Below are 13,765 nucleotides of genomic sequence, written 5' to 3' on the forward strand. Positions count from 1 at the left end.
TCTTATGGTGGATCCAATTCGACTCGGGCCCAGACTCGATACCATACCTGAAAATCGGGGTCAGGTCTGGTTCCACTGGGTCCGAACCAAACCCGACCCATTGACACCCCTACTCACAAATAGGATGTGTCCAAAGGCACTTAGGGCTGTCGGGTCAGGGTTGATATAAGTAATAACCGGGTTCGGGGTTTTATCAGATCACGAGATAAAATACTCAGGTAGGGTCGGATCTAGCTGGATCCAGACCAAAATCATATCAACATTTGGATTGGGGTTGGTTTGACCGGATAATAATCTTAGGATTGGTATTTTATTCTAGTATATAGAAATTCAGATTTGGATCGGGTAAGTTTGGATTCCCTATAAAGACCTGACCCATTGACACACCTACATATATGCAAATTATTTATAGCTCAATTCCATACCCGGGACAACTCATTATGACTCGACTCCTTCATGAACAGATGAAACTGAGGCTTAGCCGAATCGCGTGTGGAGTGGCTGGCTCAATATGTGAGCCTCTCTCTCTCTCTCATGTACTCTTTTACATTTTTGTGGACCTCAAAGAATGATATTTGGATAAACCTTGTCAAAAGGTGAAGTGTTCCCTTCACTGTTGCTGTCAACAATTAATTAAGGCATTGTTGGTTGGTGCCTCTCCATATATGGTTTTATGTCGACAAGAATAGCAAAGTCAAAGCATTGCTTAATGATCTTCGTTTAATTGATGATGTTGAAAGTCACAGCACTTTAGACATTTATCAAATGATATGGAATTCACTTGAGTTAATAGTAACAAACTAGAGATGACTCCCCGGTAAAGCCCAAGCCAAATGGAAAACTATCTCCAGTGGGCAGGTGAGAATATCACTGCCGACACTGCTCCATGGTCAATGTCATGCCTCTCGGTCATAATGAGACGTCCAAACCATAGCAGTGGTCTCATCATGCTAATAAAAAAAAATAAAGAAAAAATAAATAAAGAAACCTGGACTTTAAAAACTGCTTCGATCTTGACTTGGTCCATGCGATTGTCTTGGTGTTGCATTGAAACTAGAAGATCAGCACGACTGGTATGGGTCTTGATCAAGGTGTAGGTGTGACCTAATCTCTTAAATTGGAGGCTTTTTCTTGTCAATAAGTTTGGACTTCTGTCCTATTCAGGTTAAAAGACATAAATTGTTGATGCAAGATCATGCACTTGCCGAGATCATAACCCTAGCGGGCTTATTAGCAGGTCTAGACAAGTCTTATCAAGACAGGCTCCTGTCAAGATCCTACATTGTCACAAAGACGTGAATGAGTGCGGGTAAATGATTCATGGATAGGGGTATGGATTAAAAAAAAAAATTTAACATATATATATATATATATATGAATTTTTTTTGGTGTTTTTTTCATAATTCAGAATGCTTAGATGTGTTTGGATCATAAATTTTGGATAGAAAAAATGGTATTTGGAGCCTCAAAAATTTATGAAAATTATATCGAGTTGATTTTGAAACTTATAAAACCTATTCATGAATCATAATCAAATGCTCCAAGAACTGATTCCTATTAAAACATGCATATGTATCACATCTGTACGTTCAAATTTTTTGAAAAAAACAACAAAAATCTAATAAAATGTCTATTTGAGAGAGTTTTTCATTAAGGAGGTTTTCATTTTCATATATATATGAGTAATATTTTTATATCATAGGTAAGAAACTCTTAATGAAAATATGTAATATTTTTACCTTTTTCAGTTCATTTGCACATCTGACCTTTCGCTGTGATCTACATATTAAATTTAGTAGAAATTGACCTTTGGATCATGTTTTTTGGACATGTCTGGTTTTACTAAGGCTGAAAAATCAATGGCCTACAGCCTACCAAATTTTCAAACCACAAAAAAAGATATTATTATATCAAAAAACTATGATTCAAAAATAGTTTTATGCTATTTTGACTATGTTGAACACACCAATGAGGTCAGATTTGGTCAAAATAACATCACTTATGAGTTCCAACTACAGAGTTTCTTACAAGGGTAGCAAATGTTGTTCCATATATAAACCAAGCAGTAGTTTACTTTATGAGTTTATTTATTACCATGTGGCTTCACTAAGTTAATAATATAATTTGAATTAAACATTATTGTCTAACAGGATTTATAACTTGGCCAAATCAAATTAATGTACGGATTGTGTGGTCCAGTTGAACCCTCTTTGTCGATCGATCTTGGATTAAGAGCAAAAAAACCATATTCATTTTAAAAGAAGAATAGGACCTCAAACGAGTCTCATATGCATGAGTTTTAAAACCATTTTTAAAAGACATGGTGTGTGAAGTAGGTTGGAACGTTACTGAATGGTTCCACAATCTTTTTGTTTTTCAAACATGAAAAACTAGTATGATACGAGAGGATCACTACAAAAAATCTGACCCAGTAAAACCTTTATTGATACATTTTTTTAGCGCAAAAAAGTATCACTTTTTTGACACTTTTTTTTTGTGTAAAAAAAACCACTTTTTTGTTGCTTTTTTAGAGTCATATTTTTCTTTTTGCTATTTTAATTTTTTCTCATATAACTTCATCATACATTCATTCGGTATTAAACATGCTCATATATACATTTATTTCATTCATTAAAAATGAACATACTCATTAATTTCTAAATAAACCTGTACATTCATTCTTTACATTCAATTTAAACTAACTCTTATAATCATTCATTCATCACAAAATGAGCATGCTTATATATATTTATTGTAAAATGAACATGCACATTGATATATTTATTTGATTAATTCAAAATAAACTTGCTCATTTTTTTTCCATTAAGTATGAACCAAATCTTACAATTATTCATTCACTCATTCATTACAAAATGAATATTCTTATACATACATTCATTAAAAATTGAACATGCTCATACATACATTTATTTCATTCATTTGAAATGAAACTGGTTATTCATTTCTTGCATTCACAAATAAACATGCCCATACATACATTATTTTTTGCATTCAATATAAATAAACTCTTACAATCATTCATTCATTCGTTCATTCATCCCCAAATGAATATATTTATACATACATTTATTAAAAAATAAATCTATTTATACATACATTCATTTCACTCAGTGTTGTGAGAGGCGTATGCCTCAGTACCTGAAGCGTACGCCTCAGAGGCGAGGCACACGCTCAAGGTACTGAGGCGTGCTGTGATGCGCAAATAGACCCTCATAAACCTCCAGAACCCCCTCCTTCATCCCCAAGTCTTCCTCCTCCGCCCGATTCGTCTGCTGTGCTAACCCCAAGTGTCGGTGGATCCACCGTCACGTGCCGGCCAACTGCTCCTCCACCGCTCCCTGCCTCCCCTCCCAACGCTTCACTTCCATACCAGTTGTGAGAGGCGTACACCTCAGTACCTGAGGCGTACGCCTCAGAGGCGAAGCGCAGGCTCAACGCCTCGCTTCGCCTCATCGCATTTAACAACCTTGATTTCACTCATTCGAAATGAAGACCTCATTCATTTTATTCATTCATAAATGAACTTGCTCATACATACATTCATTTTTTGCATTAATATTAAAAAAACTCTTACAATCATTCTTTCATACATTGATTAAAAAATGAACACACTTATACATACACACAAAACTATATATTTATTCATTCAACCCTCCGTAACTCCAATATTTATAGTTAAAGCATGCAATAACACAATTATATATAAATTCTTTCAACCTTACGTAACTCTAACATTTACATTTGAAATTTATCAAGAAACACAACATTTAAAGCATATATACACACAACTACATATATTTATTTATTTTGGTTCCATATATTCTTATTTTTTAAAAAATTGTGTTTTCAAAAAATCTTCACAAGTGGCATCCTAAAGAGCCTAAAATTAACCTCACTATAAAATTATACGATTTTTTAGTCGAAGCATCCGCTTCAGGATCATATACCTAGTTGCGTTGGGTTTGCCTGCGATACTTACCATCATTGTCCTGGCATCGTAAAACTTTGAGGGCTTACCTAGTGAGATGGAGCCTAGACCGTTTGATGGGCAGTCTAGGTTCAAATCCCATGAGTGTCACCCTTGCATAAGCTGAAGCTTGGCGACTTCCTTGAGTCGAGGGATAAGCGCTCAAGTTTTATGACGACATGGACAAAGACCATAACTACGATGGGCTGAGCCAGCATGGCTAGGTCTTTGCACCTGGAGCGATTTCTTTGAGTAAAAAAAAAAATTCACATCGAGATGAATAAACACACACACTTCCGTCAGGCATGCCCACTAGTAAATACCAGCGATACTTTGAAAATATCATGAAAGAAAAAATGATATTTTGGTTTGCCAATTTAAACGGCCAAAATATCGAGAAGCTTTATCATGATTTTTAATTAGTTATTTATTGGAATAAAAAGGGTTTAATATTCTCTTTGGCGTATAATTTCTGAACTTTCTTGGTTGTTTATTTTCCATATACCTTGCCAATGAAAACCCAGAAAAAAGGTTCAATTTTTCTTAAGAACTGTGCTGCCATTATTTTGCCGTTTAAAATTTGTGTCTACTTACACTCGAAGCCATCTACTGGATTCGATTTGGATTTTTTAAGATTCTGCAAAGCAGAGCCAGCGAGAGAGGAGCGGGGCTACTTGACCACCGCCGCTGCTACGGTAACAACGCTCCCGTGTTCTTCCCTTCCTTGCTGCTGCATCATGGACGCGGACAACAAGAACGTTGAAGATTGATGGTCTTCTTGGCTCAGAAGGGCCACCAAGAGTCTCACTTCAAGGAAACCACAGGAAACCAACAAAGCATCCGCAGAAGAGACCGACAAAGACACCCTGATTCGCTTCGGCATCACCGACCAATTGCAGGAATTCGTCAAGGAATTCACCTTGGACACCTTCAAGGGGCACCAACTAGACGATGGTATCCCTCCGAATCTTGGTTCTCCCTTTCGTTTCGCTTCCTTTTCTCTGCAATTTGTCACTACCACCGTCTTCTTTTTGTCTTCAATTTGTGGATTGGTAGGTGGAGTTGGTGATTCGGAGCACGCCCCGTTGGTTGGTAATGTTAGGCAGGACCTCACTGAATGGCAAGTGAATCATGCCAATCTTGTGCTCCCTAATGTCAAGGTATTCTCTTTGTTCCTGCTACCGTATTTGTGTCTTTTGGGTTTTCTATTCTTTCTATATCTTTTGTTGTTTTTATTTTGTTTTCGTTTTACTTCATCTTCTAACGGCGTTACCTTTTTGGGCATGTCTCTTTGTGTGATTAGTTTTTCTCTTTAATTGGAATTCGTCCTGTTCATTAAGAATGGACACACAACAGGATGGTTGATGCTGTTGCAGCAGCTCTGCTGTTGGGTTTGGTGGTTGGAATATTGGGGTTTTTGTTCAAGTAACCACCATTCAGCACGATGATGATGCTCTGATTTCCTATATGGTCTCAAGTTGTTTGATAGTCTGCGATCCTTTTTACGTTTACTTATCTACATTTCCTTGCTTTTATTTGGTTCACTTGTCTATGTTTCCTTGCTTCTGTTTGGGTTTACTTGTTTATGTTATGTTGCTAAACTAAAGCTCTTAGGCAAGCTGTGACCACTTCATGTTTTTGCTCATTAGCTGCGTTATGTGCATTGCTGCCTTTGCTGCAACCAAATGATTGAACCATGAAAATATTAAAACATAATGTGGTGCAAAGGCTACTCTAGAATTTGAAATGTCTGTTCTCTGAGTCAATAGTTGTTCCTCAATATCCATTTGTTGTCTAGAGCCAACAAAATGTGTAGGAAAATGAACAAGAAAGTGGAAAAAACAAAACTAACCAAGCTTAAACACACCAAATGCTCTCCCTAATAAAACCTAACAAGTCTGATGCAATTAACTAAGCTTTACCGCACCAAATACTCTCCCTAATGAAACCTAGTAAGTCTGTTGCAATTAACCCTAATTGTTTCACAAAATATGGATATTCATTGAGTTTGGATTCTGCATCAAGCTTATAAAAAATGTTTGCTCAATCAGAGAGTTGGATGGCTGGATATAAATCTTCATAGCTAAGTTTGGATTTGCAAATTAGATTCAGTGTCTCACTCTTGGTCCTCATCATTCTCTCCGAGTTAAAATAAACTTGTCCTCAAGCCTGAATCTTACTTTTGTACTTCTAAACTTAGCCACTTTTTCAAATAATTGACAAATATTTGGCACAAATTTCCATTGATATAGATCTACCAGAGGCAATTGTCAATGTTAAGATCCAATCTGAGTGAACACTATGTTATGAAATCAAGAAGCCTCAACACACCTCATACAAGAGGTACAAAGAAAATCCTCAAAGAGGTATAAACCAGGGTTACCAGAAACACTATAGGACATGGGGAAGTGCCCTTCCCCGAAACGTGTTTCGAAAGCGCAAAACACGTTGCATTCGAAACGCGCGGGGAAGCGAAGGACACTTTTTGCTCGAATATCAGGAAGTGAGTTTTTTTTGGGAGTCCTGGAGAATTATCAAATTTTTTTGCCCAATATTAGGAAAACTCGATTCCTATTCGCTTCCCACTCGAATCATAGGTCTCTTCCCTCTTCGTTTCCTCTTCGCTTTTGGTTCGCTTCCTAGATCACTTTCGGTTCGCGTCCCTTCTCGTTTCTGAGACGAATCCATGCTTGCTTTTAAGTTGTCCCGTGCTTCCTGCTTCCTAAAATTTTGGAAGTGCCTCACTTCCCGCTTTTGCTTCTCAAATTGTTTCCCGCTTCCGCTTCCTCGACTAACAACTTTGGTATAAACACAAAAGCCACTTAAGAGCTAATAAAGAACACTCAAACATAAAAAATATATTCTTTATTGATGAAAAAATGCACACAAAAATGCATTAAATACAAGGAACTCAAGGTCCTATATTTATACACAAGAGAGGGAGTGAGGAGCTCCCAATATAGTTGTTGGGGGCTCCCCAATGGCTAGAAATCTAGTCGCTGGGTGCTCCCCTATGTCACATGGGTGCGGGTGCGGGGGTGCGGCAAAAAAAATTATATATATATATATATATATAATTTTTAAGTTTTAATAGTTAACAACATTAACACTAATGAAATAAAAAACAATTATCACAATATCATCAAATCAATTCATCATCATGCATGCAATAAATCAAATTAACAATCTACAATTCTATTCTACATCATAATAACCAACACCACAATTATAAAAACAATCAAACAAGTAAAGCAGAAAAGAAGTAAATTATATAGTATACTAACAAAAGAAACAAAAAATGCATAATTACATACCAAAACTATATCTTACACAATGTATATGACGATGAGGTAATGAATCCTAATAATTTTCTTCTCCATCATCAAATGTATCGGTAGAAGGAAGACTGAGCTCAGATAAATCCATGTTTGTAATGTTGAAATCATGTTCTCCCTCTAAGTCACACTCTTCTGGGTTTACATCAAAAAATTTGGATGATCTTTGTCTGCATTACAAACCGAATTTGAAAATGTTAAATACAAGTATATTTAAATGAAAAAACTAAGAAATAGTTAAATAACTAAGTGAGCAAATTAGTACCTGTATTCATCATTGGTTCGCGAAATTAGTCGAAGATTTGAATGAACATATACTAAATCCTCTGCACACTTTCTGGTGAGTTTGTTTCTCTTCATGTTGTGGATTTGAGAATATGTGCTTCAATTTCTTTTACAACATGATGAACTTTCAGGTTGAGATAGCAATCTCAATGCAAGACATTAGACAAGAGGTGTTTCTGATCCAAATGTTGACCACCATGTAATAAAATCTATATTATCTTCCTCTCTCGCGAGTAATGCTTGTCCATATAATCTCGAAGATGCAAAATTTTCAAACTATTATGTGACTTGATTTAGAATATGTGATTCTGGATAAAGTCTTGTCATACACATATTTCTATGCCTTGATAGCTTTGGGTCTAAATTTGGAGGGACACGACCAATACCACATTTCTGCCATTTTTTTTACATAATATTTTGGATTAAGAGAATATGTTATGCAATGCAAAGGAGTGTTGCTCTTATCTCATCTTCTAACTAAAACTGAATGAATATGGTTAAAAAATTCTGAATCATCCAATGCAGGATTTTTTTCTTCATGCTTGAAAACTACAACTTATATTTTTTCAATCATATTATCCTACATTTCATAATCTTTGTGAAGCATGAACTCATCCTTATCAACTTCTCTCAACATTTAAATTGAAGGAAATATACAACCCTGTCCCAAAACTCATCATCAACAATAAATTTCTTAATTTCTTGAGCCTTGACATCATCATAAGCACGCTAAAATGTCCAATTGTCATCAGCCACCATGCTAACAAAAGCATTCTTCACTTCCTTAATCCTCTTTACCATCACAATGATGAACACAAAACGTGTTTCAACGACCTTCAATAATTTCATGTCAGAATGCCTATTAAATATAGCATTAGCATGATGATGGTTAACACCAAAATCCTTAATGCTTTTGACATTTTTTTTAATTCTTCAATCCATGAACATAGAGCACATGTTGGTGAATTTTCTTTTTCTTTGGGGTTGCAGATGCTCTTGAGGGCCAAATTCAAGCTGTGTGCTACACATGGAGTCAAAAAAATATGAGGATACTCACTCTCCAAACTCAATGTTGCACTTTTACAAACTGGAGCATTATCTGTGATGATTTGTACTACTTTCTGATTACCCACTTCTTTTATTGCTTCTATAAACAGTCCCTTCAAATACTCAACATTTTTATATACCCCCGATGCATCAACTGCTTTCAAGAATACTGGGCCACTAAGCGAAGAAGCAATGAAATTGATTAGTGAACGCCTTTGAATATCTGTCCACCCATCAAAAACAATGAAAACTCCATTTTTCTCTCATGAATATTTTTTAATTTCTAGCAATCTCTCAATATTTGCCCTCTCTTTTGCAAGAAGTGTGGTTCGTATTTTTTTTGAGCTTGGAGGTACATAGCCACTCAAATTAGAATTTTCCAAAGAAGTAACTAAATCCTTCTAATAAGGATTTTTAGCTGCATTAAATGGGAGTAAACTAGAATAAAAATACCTCGCTACTTTTCTATCCATCTCCTCCCTTCCATATGTATTGAATGATGCTTGTATCGTTCCTCTTCCGCTACCTCCTACATTCACTTTTCTTTTTTTTTTAGCGTCTTCTTGGTGGCTTAAAAATGACACACTAATTGCACAATAATCACTCATTGTCTTCCTCTTCTCATATTCTTCCTGTATTTTCTTATATTGTTTTCGCATTGCCTCATCAACTTTTTTGCATCCTGAAATGCCATGTCCTGGTATCTTCAACAAATGAGCCTTAACTCTTGTGTAAGACCCCAAAAAATCTCTTTCATAGAGCTTACATTGAAATCTCTTGTTTTCACCACCTCCTTGTCCAGTTTTTGCAAGCTTATTTACATATACCCATAGTGGCCCCACATCATCACTCACACTACAACTATCAACAACACTAGCAACAGAACTCACATGTGGGGATGAGGATGACGCAAGTCCTTTCCCTTTATCCGTCATTTTTGTCCTGAAAATACAAAAAAATTATATTAAAATCAATTATGCACACAATCAAGATTTATAATATTGAGTGCAAAGTCAATAACTTATACAATAAGTTCAAAAAAATAGAAAAAGGGAAATGAAAAATCAAGTAAGTGGATAAATAAAAGAGTAAAAGCAACGAGACAATGTGTTCTGACACCATTTTGATGGCAATAGATGAACCATCCTCAGAAGCTCAATGAAGCTAAGCTCTAACTCGTGCTTTATTGGAGAAGAAGTGGAGAACTGTGAAATTTTTATTTTTGACCATGGTTTTAAAACTCGCCGAGTCAACTCGGTGACTCGGTTGACTCGGCTCGGCTCGGCCCTCCAGCGAGTCAACCCAGCAGGGTAAACTCGGCTTGCCTTGACTCGGCCTGACTCGGTCTGACTCGGCCGAGTTCTGGGATATTTGAAATTTGATTTTTTGGGTATTTCAAAATAACAGTTTAATAATAAATAATAAATTACAAGACAAACCAGTTCAAAGATACAATAATCTATCAATCTTTATGTGTTGATTAAACATATTGGCAAAAAAAAAATGATTCAAAGATCTAACAAAAAAGCGAAGCATACACGTATCGGTGCTTGTACTTCATGTTCTGGTGTTGGGTGCCTTTGAGTGTTGTTTTATGAACACATATCATATCCTTCATTGTATATAAAAATACATTTTTGTACAAAGTCTGTATCACACCTGTGCATAACAATCTGTACCATGTCATCCTTATTTTTTGACAGAAACACCCATATCATACCAGTTGTGCTGATCTTGTACAGTATGCTTGTACATGTATCCATGTGACAACATTTCCCTTGGTCATAATTGAAATTTCTTCTGGTGATTCATTCTCTTATTGTTGTTTTACCTTGTTGCAACTAATTCAATCTGCCTTTTTATGCAAGATGATGTGTTGCTGTTCTCAATGAGGTGAGATCACTAGAAAGGAAAGCTAACAAAAGCTAGGGTGTCTTATGGAGAAGTTTAGCTGAAATTCCTAAACCATTCTATTTAGAAACTTGAGTTTAAGTATGTTTCTAGACTCAGTTACATGGGGCCTTCATTGAATACCAAAGACATGCTTGTTATAAAGAAGTTTCTTCATGTAACTTGATCTCTCCATGTGACCTTGTTATGAAGAAGTTTGTACTTTTTCTACTCTGAACTTGCAATTTTTTATTGTCAACTCTTTAGACTATATGTTTACTGAAAAACATGGTTTGAGACAAATTATATATTTTTTTTCTTTTAAAATCAAAAGTTAACAAAACCCAGTCTGAGTCACCGAGTTGACCCGCCGAGTCACAAGTCAATAAAGAACGAGTCGAGTTCCGAGTCACGGGTTTTAAAACCTTGTTTTTGACTATTACGTGAATGTGCAAATGTAATGCAGGGGAGGGGCCGAGCCCCCCTGCGCCCTCTTTGTGGAGGGGAGGGGTCGAGCCCCCTCCCTGCACTCCCTGTTGGCAGGGGAGGGGCAGAGCCCCCTCCCTGCGCTCCTTGTTCGTAGGGGAGGGGTCGAGCCCCCTCCCTGCGCCCTCTTTGTGCAGGGGAGGCATCGAAGAGGAGAGGAGGAAAGGAGAGGGAGTCAGAGAGGAGAGAGAGTACCTGAGGAGGAGAGGTCCGGCGGAGCGGTCGGTGGCGGCGTCGGGGTCCGGCAAAGAGGTCGATCAGCGTCGACTTTAGGAGGAGAGGTTGGGAGGAGAGGAAGGGAGGATTAGGGCAAATTTTTTTTCCCTAATCCTCCCCTCCGCAGCCCATTTCATCGGGCAATTTTTTTTTTAAAGTCTAAAAACTGGAAAAAATGACCCTAGGTGCGTTGACCGCACCTAGGGTCAGGTTGACAGCACCGGGTGCCGCACCCACATGCGCACCCACGTCGCGTCGCATCACGTCAACGCGGGTGCGACACCTGGTTGGCCGAATCCCTGTGACTTAGGTGCTCCCCAATGGCTAGAAATCTGGCCGCTGGGTGCTCCCAACAATTATATTGAGGTTATATTGCCAAGGACAATAATGCCATTGCTAATATAACAAAGGTAAAAAAAAACAGTTCAGCTTCTAATGGGTGATTCTTATTATAAGGGTCAAAAGGCCAAAATGCCCCTAGAGGGTAAATTATAGTAAAAAAAATATACCTATATATATATAAATATAAAGAGCACCTATATTTTAACACTCCCTTCAAACTCACACAATCACAATTGAGAGTTTGCCAAGAAGAAAGTGAAATTTGGGTGAGGGCAATGCCTTAGTGAAGAAATCGACCAGTTGATACTCAGATGGTACATATGGTGAAGTGATGATTTTCATCAGGAATTCTTCGGGGACATAATGACAATCCATTTCAATATGCTTTGTTCGCTCATTGCTTGCAATATAGACTGTGTTTTTGTTATCAGAACATAATCTTAGGGTTCAATTATGTAAACTTACAAGTCTTTAGGTAGCTGCCTCAACCACACAAATTTAGAAATCATAGTGGTCATGATACAATATTCGGCTTCTGTAGAGGATAGGGACACATTTTGTTGCTTTTTGCATCTCCAAGAGATCAAGGAATCACCTACAAAAATATAAAATCCAGTGGTTGAGTGATGATCATTTACATCTCCCCCCAATCAGAGTTTGAATATGTAAGAACATTTAATGGAGTTGAAGATGATAAAAATAAGCCATGATTAATGGCATTTTTAATATATCTAACTATCCTCATTACAATACTCATATGTACTTTAGTTGAAGAATACTGAAATTGACTAGCAGTGTAAATAACATGAGCAATAGCAGAATGAGTAATAAAAAGGTAAGTTCGGGCACCTATCATTTGGCGATATGGAATTGGATCTTTCAGAGGTTCTTCATTATCTTTATTGATTTTTGCATTGATGACCTCTGATGTGTCAACTATCTTTTCATCAGTAAGACCTGACCTTTCAATTATCTCTTCTTCATACTTAATTTGAGACAAAAAATACCCATGAGGTTAATAAGCAACTTCAATTTCAAGGAAATAACGAAGAAAACCAAGATCTGTCATATCAAAGTTGTTTTTTGAACATTTTTTATATGACTAACTCCCTGTTTATCACCTCCTGTGATAATCATATCATTCATGTAGAGGAGTAAAATACTATGCTTGCATCTGAAGACTTAACAAATTATGCAGTGTCAGTGTAACAAGATTTAAAACCATCACATTGTTAAAGCGATCATACCAAGCCTTAGGTGCTTGTTTTAGACTATACAATGCTTTTTGCAAATGAAAAACTTTTCTATGTTCCAACCATAATTTGGGAGGGGGTTTCATATAGACTTCTTCATTTAGATTCCTATTAAAAAAGACATTTTTAGCATCTATTTGAAATATGAGTCATTTTCTAATAGATGCTATAGTGATGGGAATTCTAATGGTGGTCATCCTTGCTATGGGGGCAAAGGTTTTCTTATAGTCTATCCCATACTCTTGACTAAACCCTTTCACTACTAGCCTAGCTTTGTACCTCTTTAGTTATCCATTACTTTTAGTTTTGATTTTGTAGATCCATGTACATCATACGATTTTCTTTCTTATAGGTAAAGTTTGAATTTCTTAAGTTTTAGCCTTTTCTAAAGCTTTTAATTCGTTGTTCATGGCTTTAATCCATTCACAATGATTTTTAGCCTCATTATAGGATGCTGGTTTTACATAGGAGTGAATGATCATTAGGCAAACTTTATAGTTTGGTTGAAATGATTCATATGATATGAACCTACTAGGTGTTTTAGATAACCTCATAGATCTTTTAAGACTAGTTTGATCTATGTCTTGATTTTGATAGTATCTCTCTAAGGCACATGGAAGAGGATCTTGTATCTGACGAGAATAAACTTGTAATTCATTGTGAGGTTCAACTATATTGATAGGAACATCGTTCTTGTATGCGTCATGAGTGTCATCATTGTCACTTTGTCACTCATGCACATTTTTGAATATCATCAACAACATTATGCTCAACAATATTATCATGCATCAAGTCAAACGAAAACACAAGGACTATATCCTTAGACTTAATTTTTTCAAAGCCATTTTCTTTTTCAAGAAAGATCGCATTTCATGAAACATAAAGTTTATCTTTTTCAATATCATAACATCTATATCCTTTTT

The 13,765-nt window shown here is 36.4% G+C and overlaps 1 long non-coding RNA gene across 1 annotated transcript in view; it reads left to right on the plus strand.

Moving 5' to 3' along the window:
- The first annotated feature begins 4,686 nt into the window (after positions 1–4,686).
- Positions 4,687–13,765, plus strand: part of LOC149842858 (uncharacterized) — a 49,515-nt gene continuing 40,436 nt past the window's right edge. Inside the window, exons 1-2 of the long non-coding RNA XR_016431095.1 lie at positions 4,687–4,942; positions 5,045–5,148. This is a non-coding gene — a long non-coding RNA (uncharacterized LOC149842858). The remainder of the gene's footprint in view (positions 4,943–5,044; positions 5,149–13,765) is intronic.

This window comes from Nuphar pumila, chromosome 3 (assembly GCF_984573655.1).
Source record: "Nuphar pumila chromosome 3, dmNupPumi1.hap1.1, whole genome shotgun sequence".
Taxonomy (NCBI): domain Eukaryota; kingdom Viridiplantae; phylum Streptophyta; class Magnoliopsida; order Nymphaeales; family Nymphaeaceae; genus Nuphar; species Nuphar pumila.